Raw genomic sequence first — 11,298 nt, 5'->3', positions numbered from 1 at the left:
TCAAGGACCGGCTCAACCTTCAAGAGGAGGTAATCAACCTCCAAACAAGAGCATTCCCATAGATAAGACTTGTCATGATGGCTCCCTCCCATTCATTGGAACCCAAACTAGTGCTAAAGAGAAGAACATAGAGGAGCCAAAGGATAGTGTTGCTACACTAGTTCCCTATCCTCATGCTACACTAGTTCCCTCTCCCCACATTACACCAATTCCCCCTCCTCATGTTAGACCAGTTTCTTCTCCCCACCATAGCCTAGTTCTGCTAGCAAGTCCTACACTTCTGCAACCAAGTGGCTCCCCAATACAGATAGTAGATTTGGGAGATTGAAAGAGTAGTAGTAGTGAATCTAATAAATTTTATGAGGTGACAAAGAAAAGCATAGAGGTGGAGAAAGGTCAGTGCTCTTCCAAGCTCATTTCTCAGGCCCTAAATAATCCCTTCTCTTCAACTACAATGACCATCACTCCAGTTAAGAAGAAGATGTTTAGCATAGAATCACTTGGAATGGCTTCAAAAGTGATAGGCACTAATTCCTAGTTAGAGGATACTTTTTAGAGGAAGAGAAAAAGGAAAGATGAAAAAACCCCCACCAAGGATACCATATCATACTTGGTCAAGATCAAAAAATAGGGAACCTAACAATGGAGATAGCTAAGCCCAATAAAGAAGAAATAATTGAAGACATGACTCTTGATGATTTCACTATGCATTTAGTGGACATTGGAGAAGCCAAACATGACACTAAGGTTGGCTTGTGAAAGTCAACCAATGGAGTAATTAAGGAGCTATTGGAAAGCCTAAAATTGTCAAAAGTTAGGATGAAGGATGAGCTAGAAGAGTTGAATAGATTTAGCAGACAATTGGTTACTCCATTGGCAACTATCTCCAGAGTGTCAGTAACAAGAAATCCTATTGCTACTAAAGTTCAAGCTCTTATTTCTCAACTTCAAGAAGATAGGCACTTTGGAAAAATTTGTAAAGACTAGATCAAAAATCTCAAAGTAGAGGCAGTCACCATTATTAAACAAATTGGCAATGTTATCTTAAGATTAGAGATAGAAAAGGATAACATTTTAGCAAATGGAAATACTCTAGCTGCAGAAAGAATGATGTGCAATGATTGTATCTCTCTTCTGAAGATGATCATTCAAATGAAGGTAAATGAAGTTGTTGAAGAAAAAATCTTACAAAAGGTGATGAACCTCTATTCAACTAGCTTTAAAGCATGTATTTCAAGATAGAAATGATCCTATTAGCTGAAAAAGGACTTAAGGAAATAGAGGATAAATTGAAGAGGACCCAGGACAGAGGATTTGAATTCATGAAGGGGCTACATACAAATTCATAGACTAGCTGCCAAGGGAAAGCACTCATTGGGATAAACATCATGAAGGAGAATATATGGTATGGGAGCACATTGACCCTATTAACCCTAAGCATTTTGATAGGTTGCATAATATGCCTATATTGAAGGAAAAGAGACTTTCCTAAAACCATGTCTAAGAAATGGTTAAAATGCTTAAAATGGCATTGTAATGTATTAAAAAGATAGATTAATTTGCATTGTTAAAAGAGTGGAATGTCTAATATAGAATTAAATTTTCCAATTCATAAATTTTTCTACAAGCACCAATCATTGCCTATAACTTCAAAACAAATCCTTAAAAACTAGTCTTCATTAAAATGAACATAACTAACACATATATGAATGAAAATGACTCAAACCAATTGAAATCAAATCTGGTTCATATATATTTCTAATGAATACAACTAGAGTTTTTGTTTCATCCAAATTTTTCTGTACAAAACATTTAAATCCAACTATATCTGGGCATCCTCAAATCTGCAAACAACCACTTTTACCAAAACTAGCATAACTTCTTCAAACCCTAACAAAATTGTTCCAAACCAAAAAGAGAAAGAATATTATTCATCCTAATTTTCAAATGTATAGAAAATACAAGGGTTTCAGGCTTTACATGACCATACAAGACCTGGAACCAACACAAAAATTGTTAAAAACCAATCAAAATGACAAGTTCTTGAAAACTAATTGTTTCAAAATGACTTTTTCTTCTTCTCATTACCTCCTCTCTATTTGGAATGACCAATAAAATGATTTTAAAGTGGTTTTAGTGGTTTACAACTTTCCAACCACCTTTTTAACCAACCCAACACATTCTTTTAACCAATCTGATGTAAAAAACATTAATGGAGTAAACCAAATGTTAGGATAGATGCTTATTCTTTCTTATCCATGAAATAAGTTTCATTCTTAGACATCTCATTAGGCAAAACAAAACTCTTTCCAACATTGGTTTACAATACTTTACCATTCACATGGTCTGACTGCTATACCCGAGTACATTAATCATAACTTTCAATCCTGACATTTTATTTCAAAACCCTTTGTAGGATTTAAGGAACCAATTACTAAGAGGTTACTTGTCATAGTTAAACATTTTATAGATTAAAAATAAACTAGAATGAACAGCAACAATAAAGGACCCAATACAAAACAATTTGCTATTAACTTGGCAAGCCTACGATTACAAATACATGGCTCTCTGGCGGCAGCTGCCAGAGAACCATTTTTGGATTATCTCTATAGTTCTATCCCCCATTCTCTATAACCTCTCTCTCTTGTTTTATAAATCTCTTCATCAATATTCTTGGGGTAGTTATGAAAACTAACCTACATAGCTGATGCTCCCACTCATTCATAAATTTAATGCTATATTACACATTCCACTCTTTTAACAATGCAAATTCATCTATCTTTTTAATACATTAAAATGCCATTTTAACCATTTCTTAGACATGGTTTTAGGAAATTCTCTTTGCCTTCAATATAGGCATATTGCAGCTTTGATTTCCAATTGGTTTGAGTCATTTTCATTTAGATATGTGTTAGTTATGTTCATTTTAATGAAGACTAGTTTTTAAGGATTTGTTTTGAAGTTACAGGAAATGATTGGTGCTTGTAGAACAATTTATGAATTGGAAAATTTAATGCTATATTTCACATTCCACTCTTTTAACAATGCAAATTCATCTATCTTTTTAATACATTACAATGCCATTTTAAGCATTTTAACCATTTCTTAGACATGGTTTTAGGAAAGTCTCTTTGCCTTCAATATAGGCATATTAAAACTTTGATTTCCAATTGGTTTGAGTCATTTTCATTTAGATATGTGTTAGTTATGTTCATTTTAATGAAGACTAGTTTTTAAGGATTTTTTTTGAAGTTACAGGCAATGATTGGTGCTTGTAGAACAATTTATGAATTGAAAAATTTAATGCTATATTACGCATTCCACTCTTTTCACAATGAAAATTCATCTATCTTTTTAATACATTGCAATTTCATTTTAAGAATTTTAACCATTTCTTAGACATGGTTTTAGGAAAGTCTCTTTTCCTTCAATATAGGCATATTACAGCTTTGATTTCCAATTGGTTTGAGTCATTTTCATTTAGATATGTGTTAGTTATGTTCATTTTAATAAAGACTAGTTTTTAAGGATTTGTTTTGAAGTTATAGGCAATGATTGATGCTTGTAGAACAATTTATGAATTGGAAAATTTAATGCTATATTACAAATTCCACTCTTTTAACAATGCAAATTCATCTATCTTTTTAATACATTACAATGCCATTTTAAGCATTTTAACCATTTCTTAGACATGGTTTTAAGAAAGTCTCTTTGCCTTCAATATAGGCATATTATGCAACCTATAAAAATGCTTAGGGTCAATAGGGTCAATGGTGTGGGAGAACCTTGACCCTATTGACCCTAATTATTTTGAGAGGTTGCAGAATATGCCTATATTGAAGGCAAAGAGACTTTCCTAAAACCATGTCTAAGAAATGGTTAAAATGCTTAAAATGGCATTGTAATGTATTAAAAAGATAGATGAATTTGCATTGTTAAAAGAGTGCAATTTATAATATAGCATTAAATTTTCCAATTCATAAATTTTTCTACAAGCAACAATCATTGACTGTAACTTCAAAACAAATCCTTAAAAACTAGTCTTCATTAAAATGAACATAACTAACACATATCTGAATGAAAATGACTCAAAAAAATTGGAAAACAAAGCTGGTTCATATATATTTCCAATGAATACAACTAGTGTTTCTATTTCATCCAAATTTGTCTGTACCAAACATTTAAATCCAACTGTATCTGGGCATCCTCAAATCTGCAAATAACCACTTTTACCAAAACTAGCATAACTTCTTCAAAACTTAACAAAATTGTTCCAAACCAAAAAGAGAAAGAATATTATTCATCCTAATTTTCAAATGTATATAAAATACAAGGGTTCTATACTTTACATGGCCATACAAGACCTAGAACCAACACAAAAAATTGTTAAAAACCAATCAAAATGATAAGTTCTTGAAAACCAATTGTTTCAAAGTGACTTTTTCTTCCTCTAATTCCCTCCTCTCTATTTGGAATGACAAATACAATGATTTTAAAGTGTTTTTGGTGGTTCACAACTTTCCAAGCACCTTTTTAACCAACCCAACACATTATTTTAACCCTTGTACATTTTTCAATGCTTCTTTAAGCACTCCCATTACAATGCAAATGTTTTTTTCCTAGTCTTTAATACATCACAATGAAAAATTAAGCATTTTAACCATTTCTTCAACATGGTTATAGGAAATTATAAAAGACTTAAATATTACAATATTATGAAATACATCATAATGTATGAAGGGTCAAGATGCTCCCGCATCACTAACTTCTTCTTCTCTATAGTTTAGATTCTAATTGATTTAATTTAGTATTAGTTGTTATATTATTAAGCTTTTCAAGTTTATAAGATGTGTGGATTCATAAACTTAATTAGTTCTTCATAAGTCTTTTTTTGCCTGAGTTAGATCTTGTTTAGGTCTGGCTTGGTTTACCTCTTCTATTCTTGGGTCCAGAACAAACCCCATATTATTTTAGAAATAAAACATTATTCACCATAAATCTACCATAGGGAGTTGTACCTATCAATTCAAAGAAAAGCCAATCTATCCATAAGAGGCTTTTCAATCGTTTGTAATTAGATATTGTTTATAATTTGGGCATTCAAGAGTCATAATAAAAAAAGAACAAATATGTCTACCAACACTTACATGGGATGCTATAGATTTATTTCTTATATGTATGAAAAATAAATACCCTAGAACCAATTCTAATCCAAAGTCTTGTTGAGAGTTATCAAATTAAACCTAAATTTGTAGATTCTAATTTAAGGATGGAGTTTGTTTAGGAGCTTATTTGGAAGAGAAATATAATTCCAAAGGACCCAAAAATAAACACCCCTCCTACTATAGAATCCCACAAACTCAAATGTATAGAATTAGAAGAGGGTGAGATTGCAAAAAACCATCTTCAATGACTTTAGATACTATAGTTGGGAGGGATACGAAATCCATAACCAAAGTTTCTATGGAGACATAGAAATCAAACTTAATATGGAAAGGGGGGGAGGATTTTTTATAGAAGTTAAAAAAGGTAGAGAAATAGAGGAGGTTAAAAAATGGTGATGATGAGGTCAAAGTCTTTGAGCCCACGATTCCCCATAGAAGACTAACTTGGTTGTCCTGCCAACGTGGTGTAAGAGGCTAGAATAATATCAAAGTATTTATGTGATTTGGTTGTGAATGAATTAATGGTTGACTTCATTGATAAAATTTGTAATAAGGAGGAACTTTCTTGACATATAGAACTACTAATTAGATGAATTTTGGAAGGCTATATGGAGAATAATGAAGTAAGATAGCTACTTGTTGAATTATAAGATCTAGAACTAAAATATTGGGAAAATTAGGGGATTATCTTAACATGGATAAGTATGAATGCCCCTATCGTGGAAAAAAAATTTAAGAAGACAGGAAAAAATGTTAGAGTGATTATTTTGTTTCACTGATTAATTAGATCATCTTGATTTAGTTAATTAAGTGGTTTATTACTCTAGTTCTTAACCTTTCTTTTAGGTGCATATAATTAATATTTTATATTAATTATAATGTGCAAACCTAGTTAGGGTTTTGTGATTCCTTTTATAAGGATTCACCTCTTTGTATTTTTTCATTCACTTATTGGATCATAATAGAGATTTCTCTTTGCATGTTCATAAGATGTCTTCGGCCTTTTGGCCTCCATGATTTTTTCTTGCTTCTGTTCTTTTCTTTTTCCATGTGATAGGGTTATGCATGCAAGTGTTCTTGGGAGATTATTTTTTCACCTAATCTAACATGGTATCAAAGCCATCTTGTTGCTCGTTGTTTGTGTTTTGTTGAAGTGTTTCAGAAGCAAGAGTTTTTTAAGGGTTTTAGAAGCTTTTTATGTGGATTTAGGGGGGACCTTTGTTTCTAGTCACTTTGGGCTCAAACGAACATCACCATTGCGCTCAAAGCACCCAAAAACCCCAGAATCCATATAAAATTTGTCCAATTTGAACAACGTTGGTCTGGGAGGCAAAAAAAATTCTTCTAGGGCCATACGGCCTCTGCACATAGTACGAGGTGGAAATTATCAAAAAAATGCAAAAAAAAGAAAATTGCGGCATTTTTTAGCTGCAGTGGTTAATTAACCGTAGCGGAGCCACTAGCGATCATCGCTGACAGCCACCACTAGCGGTTACTGCTGGCGGTCTACCGATGGCCACTACCATAGCTCCAACCCATGATGGCCCACCACCCTACCGCTGCCCGAACGCCACTCTGCCAGAAATGGAGAGGATTTTTTGTTTTTTATTTTTTTTTTATTAAAAAAAAATAATTTTTCATGCATTTTCAAAGCCCTTATCAGTTTTTCTTCCGTAACTTGAGCACACAGACATATTTTTTCAATCCAAAAATTATGCCAAAAAGCTAGTTCTGAGTTAGAGATGCTAGTATAGTTTGTTTTGGGTTTTGATGTAGTTTGGTTTCCTATTTTGGTAGTCAAAGCTAGATGTTCTATTTTGCACTCTGGGAGGCATATCTTGAGCATCCAGACTCTTTTTTGGGCTCGCCAGATATTGTTGGAAAGCTGGTTCTATGAGTTATTTAGTTGTAGAGGTCTTTTATCTAGATTCTATGCCAAGTTCTTTCTCCTTTGAGTTTTGCACTTTCTCACTCTTGTGGATTACTTGGATTCTACAGGTCCTGGGATCTCTTCTTCTGTTCTTTTGGCTCTCTTCTTTTTGACTTCTGAGCATTGTATGCTTCTCTTCTATTGCATTCTTTTTTCTATAAACACACTGAGATAAAGTGCCTACTTTTGCATATCTAGGATCTTGTCCACCTTGTGTTTGTTTGTGCTCGCACTCAGTTATAAATTGCCATGGGGGGTCATGATGTTTTTCCATTTTGTGCTCATCCACCTTTGTCAAGTGAATGTTTCTTCCACAAAATTAGCCCATGTTGTGTGTCGGTGACACCACCCTTTATCTTGTGCTTGTACTTCTATTGCACTATTGGTGTTCCTAATTCTTTTTCTTGAAAATGTTTCTAGCATTGCATTTCAGTGTTCTTGTCACCCCTCTCCCTATTCAGCATTATGGGGGGGGGGGGTTCACCTATTGGCTCTATTGGTTTGGTTGAGTGATCTACATATTCAGTTTTTGTTCCTATGTACTAGGCAGATGTAGTGGATAGGCACCTATGCATTTTGGTGAGATGGTTCATCTACTATATAGACACTCATTCATTCCTACTTTTGGAGGTCACCTCTTTGATTGATCAACTCTTCAAACTTTGTCTTCTCTACCTAGTCATGCACTATTTCAGTGGGGCTTCCAGCAATTTCTTCTGGCGATGTTTGTAGCTTCATGCTTTAGAGATGCTTCATTACTCTTTCATGCTCTTTCTTGTTCCTTTCTTTGGGACATTCCCTAGATTGGAGGCTTTGTTTCCTTCATCTAGTTCATCTCTTTTTGGGGTAGATTTCTTCCCACTTAGTTTTCTCCTTTGTCTCCAGTTTATAGAGATTTCTTTGTATTGGGTACCTGATCAGGCCTTGTTGCTAGGACACATTTTCTTGCTTTCATAGCTTTGCTAGGTTAGCTTCCTCCTAAGCTTTGCTTAAGGGGGGGTGTTATAGTAATTATTTTGTTTCACTTATAAATTAGATCATATTGATTTAGATAATTAAGTGGTTTATTACTCTACTTCTTAAGCTTGCTTTTAGGTGCATATAATTAATATTTTATATTAATTATAATGCACAAACCTAGTTAGGGTTTCGTGATTCCTTTTATAAGGATTCACCTCTTTGTATTTTTTCATTCACTTATTGGATCATAATAGAGATTTCTCTTTTCATGTTCATAAGATGTCTCCAGCCTTTTGGCCTCCATGATCTTTTCTTGCTTTTATTCTTTTCTTTTTCCATGTGACAGGTTTATGCATGCAAGTGTTCTTGGAAGATTAGTTTTTCACCTAATCTAACAAAAAAAATCATGAAGGACCTAAAATTGAGGGATGGAAGTACCCATGGTCAAACCAAACTATCTGATATCCTTTTACGATTAGAAGGGGAAAGGCCTTCCCAAGTCACTATGAATGTCCTAACCAAGAATACTAGTGGTTTAAATGCCCCTCACAAGTAGAAGATCTCAAAATGTTATATATCTATAATAAAAGTTGATATTATATTGTTACAAGAAACAAATATGGATACTACTTAATGATCTACAGACTTTAGAAAACAAGTTAGAACTTAGGGAAATATGGGGATCTCTAGTAAGGGGAACTTTAGGGGGTTTAGAAGTCATTTATGACCCTAGGTTTATGTCTTCAATGTCTTGAGAAGATCATGTTGACTAGTGTCATGGCTTAGTAAGATGTCATCAAACAAATTTGGAATTTTAGGATTTTTAATATATATGGTCCTAGTCTAGATTTAGAGAAAACTGCAGTATGGAATGAAATTGAAATAAAATTAATTGAATTCAATGGAAAAAAATTCAATAATTGTTGGATATTTAAATACCATATCTATGACATCTGATAAGTGTGGTAGATCTCAAAAACTCTATAGAGAAACATCAAACATTAATACTTGGATTAATAGGAATGGAGTAATTGAATTTATCTTCTCAAATGATTATTCCACCTAAATTAACAAGAGAAAAGGATTTACCATTATAGCAAAGAAACTTGATAGATTTTTGCTAAATAAAAATCCAGCATGTCTCCTTTTTTACTTTAAAATCAAAAGTAAAATCAATCTCTAGCTTGGAACACTTCCCACTTGAGCATAGAGTAATTAAGGATAGTAAACTAGCAAATTTTCATTTCAAATTTGAACAAATATGGTTTAAGGATGGAGGTTTTTAACCATTTATTAAAAATGGTGGGATTAGATCAAGATAAAGGGGTCTGATCTTTACCAAGTGGTAAACAAGATAATCAAAATCTTGAAATTTAGCACTTTGGGAATATTTTTCAGAAGAAATAAATTTTGGAAGAAGAATTAGAGATATAAATAACAAGGTTATACATAGAGGCGTAGATATTGCTTTATATAAAAATGAGAAGTGTTCGATACAAGAATAATAGGATATCGTAGCAGAAAAGGAGCTATTCTTGAGATAAAAATTCTTTCATAATAGTACCAACCAATGTGGATTAGTCAATGAAATAACTATCATTCCAAATAAAGTAGGGAAAAACCTAGATAAAATTGCAAAGGAGGAAATTAATTAATTTGGAAAAAATTTCAATAGTAATACTAATCAAAACTTAGAGGCACAAGATAGTTTTATTAAAAATTTACCAAGACTCATATCTTGTCAAAATAAAATATTTCCAAATAACTTCTTTTCGGAGAAAGTTAGCAAGGCCCTTAAACAATTGAATCTAGATAAATTTCTGACTCTAGATAGATTTATGGCTTCTTTCTTATAGAAGTGTTGCATCTTCATCTAAAATTAATTTACAAGGCTTTTGGAAGGAGTAACAAATTCAAGGAAACTTCTTAGGGAAGTGAATAATAGCATCATATTCCTTATTCTAGAAAAATCAAGAAGAGAAACTTTCAATGATTATCATCCCCTAGCCCTATGAAATAATCTACTCATTATTCACCAAAGCTATGGAAATCACACTTCAAAAAATATTTCATGACTTGATTAGGGAAGAATAAAATAGATTTATCTAAGGTAGATCAATCTATACTAGATTAATTATTGCACAAGATACCATACATACTATTGGCACTCAAAATTGTAGCCCCGATTTTGAGTACCATTGAGAAATCAAGCCCTATAAAAAATTTGCAATGCATGCGTAACTAGCTGTCCATTTGAGCCCCATGAGGTGTTTAATGCTTCTAGAACCTTTCATTTTGTGTATCTATGCATTCCATGAAGTTAAATCATCATTTCGAGCTATTTTGTGAAGTCTTGTTTTGAATAATTGTCAATTCTGCATTTTCACCTAGGTGTGAAATAGTGATAGGAGGCTATGTTTGTCATTGAATATCTTGCACCCAAAAATGTTTCATGACTCACCACTTTGGGAATTTCTAGTCTCCGTACCTAAGAGCCTATTTTTTAGATTTCAAGTTGTTTCAAATATATTTGACTAGGTTTTGAATCCCTCAAAGTTGGTCATTTAAAATTGTCATGCTGATCCAATTAATTCACAATTCTGAGAAGCCCTACCTGATGTGTTATAACTTTGACCTAGTTGACCAAACTACTAAAATTCCTTTTATGTTACATTGTAGAGGTTAGAGACTTCTTATTTTTCAATTTTTAAGTCTTGACGAATCAGTTCGGTTAGTTTTTGAATGCGATTCCAAATGGATTTCTATCTATTATTGGTGTCATAAAGTGTAGATTATTTGGTACCCCTGTTCAGGGTGTTATATCTTGAAATATATGATTTCCTAGATAAAATGGATTATAATACTATATTTTCCTCTAAAAATACTTCAAGTGTGCCAGTTTTCAAGTTTTGATGAATCTGTCCACATATTTTTCTAGGTCAATTCCATTTGCGAAAAATCACTTTCCTATCATTGTTTCAATCTGCAAATTCTGAGTAGCTCACTTCGATCGTTCTCCATTTGTGCCTAGTTATTTTTCATGAGCCCAAATCATAAATTTATACTCTCCTCATGACAACGAACCAATGCCCTAGTTTCTAGATCCTCAAGTGCCCATTTGCCCAGTCTTTAAAGCCAAATTCAAACCCAATTTATTTCTGACATGTTTACTTGCAGGTAATTTTGAAAGGTCTACTTTGATGGTCCATATCATTTGACCCCAAATTCTTCATGAGACGAGAT

This window comes from Cupressus sempervirens, chromosome 11 (genome assembly GCF_028749045.1).
Source record: "Cupressus sempervirens isolate cs-2001-9-10 chromosome 11, ASM2874904v1, whole genome shotgun sequence".
NCBI lineage: Eukaryota > Viridiplantae > Streptophyta > Pinopsida > Cupressales > Cupressaceae > Cupressus > Cupressus sempervirens.
This window is presented reverse-complemented; position numbering follows the sequence as displayed.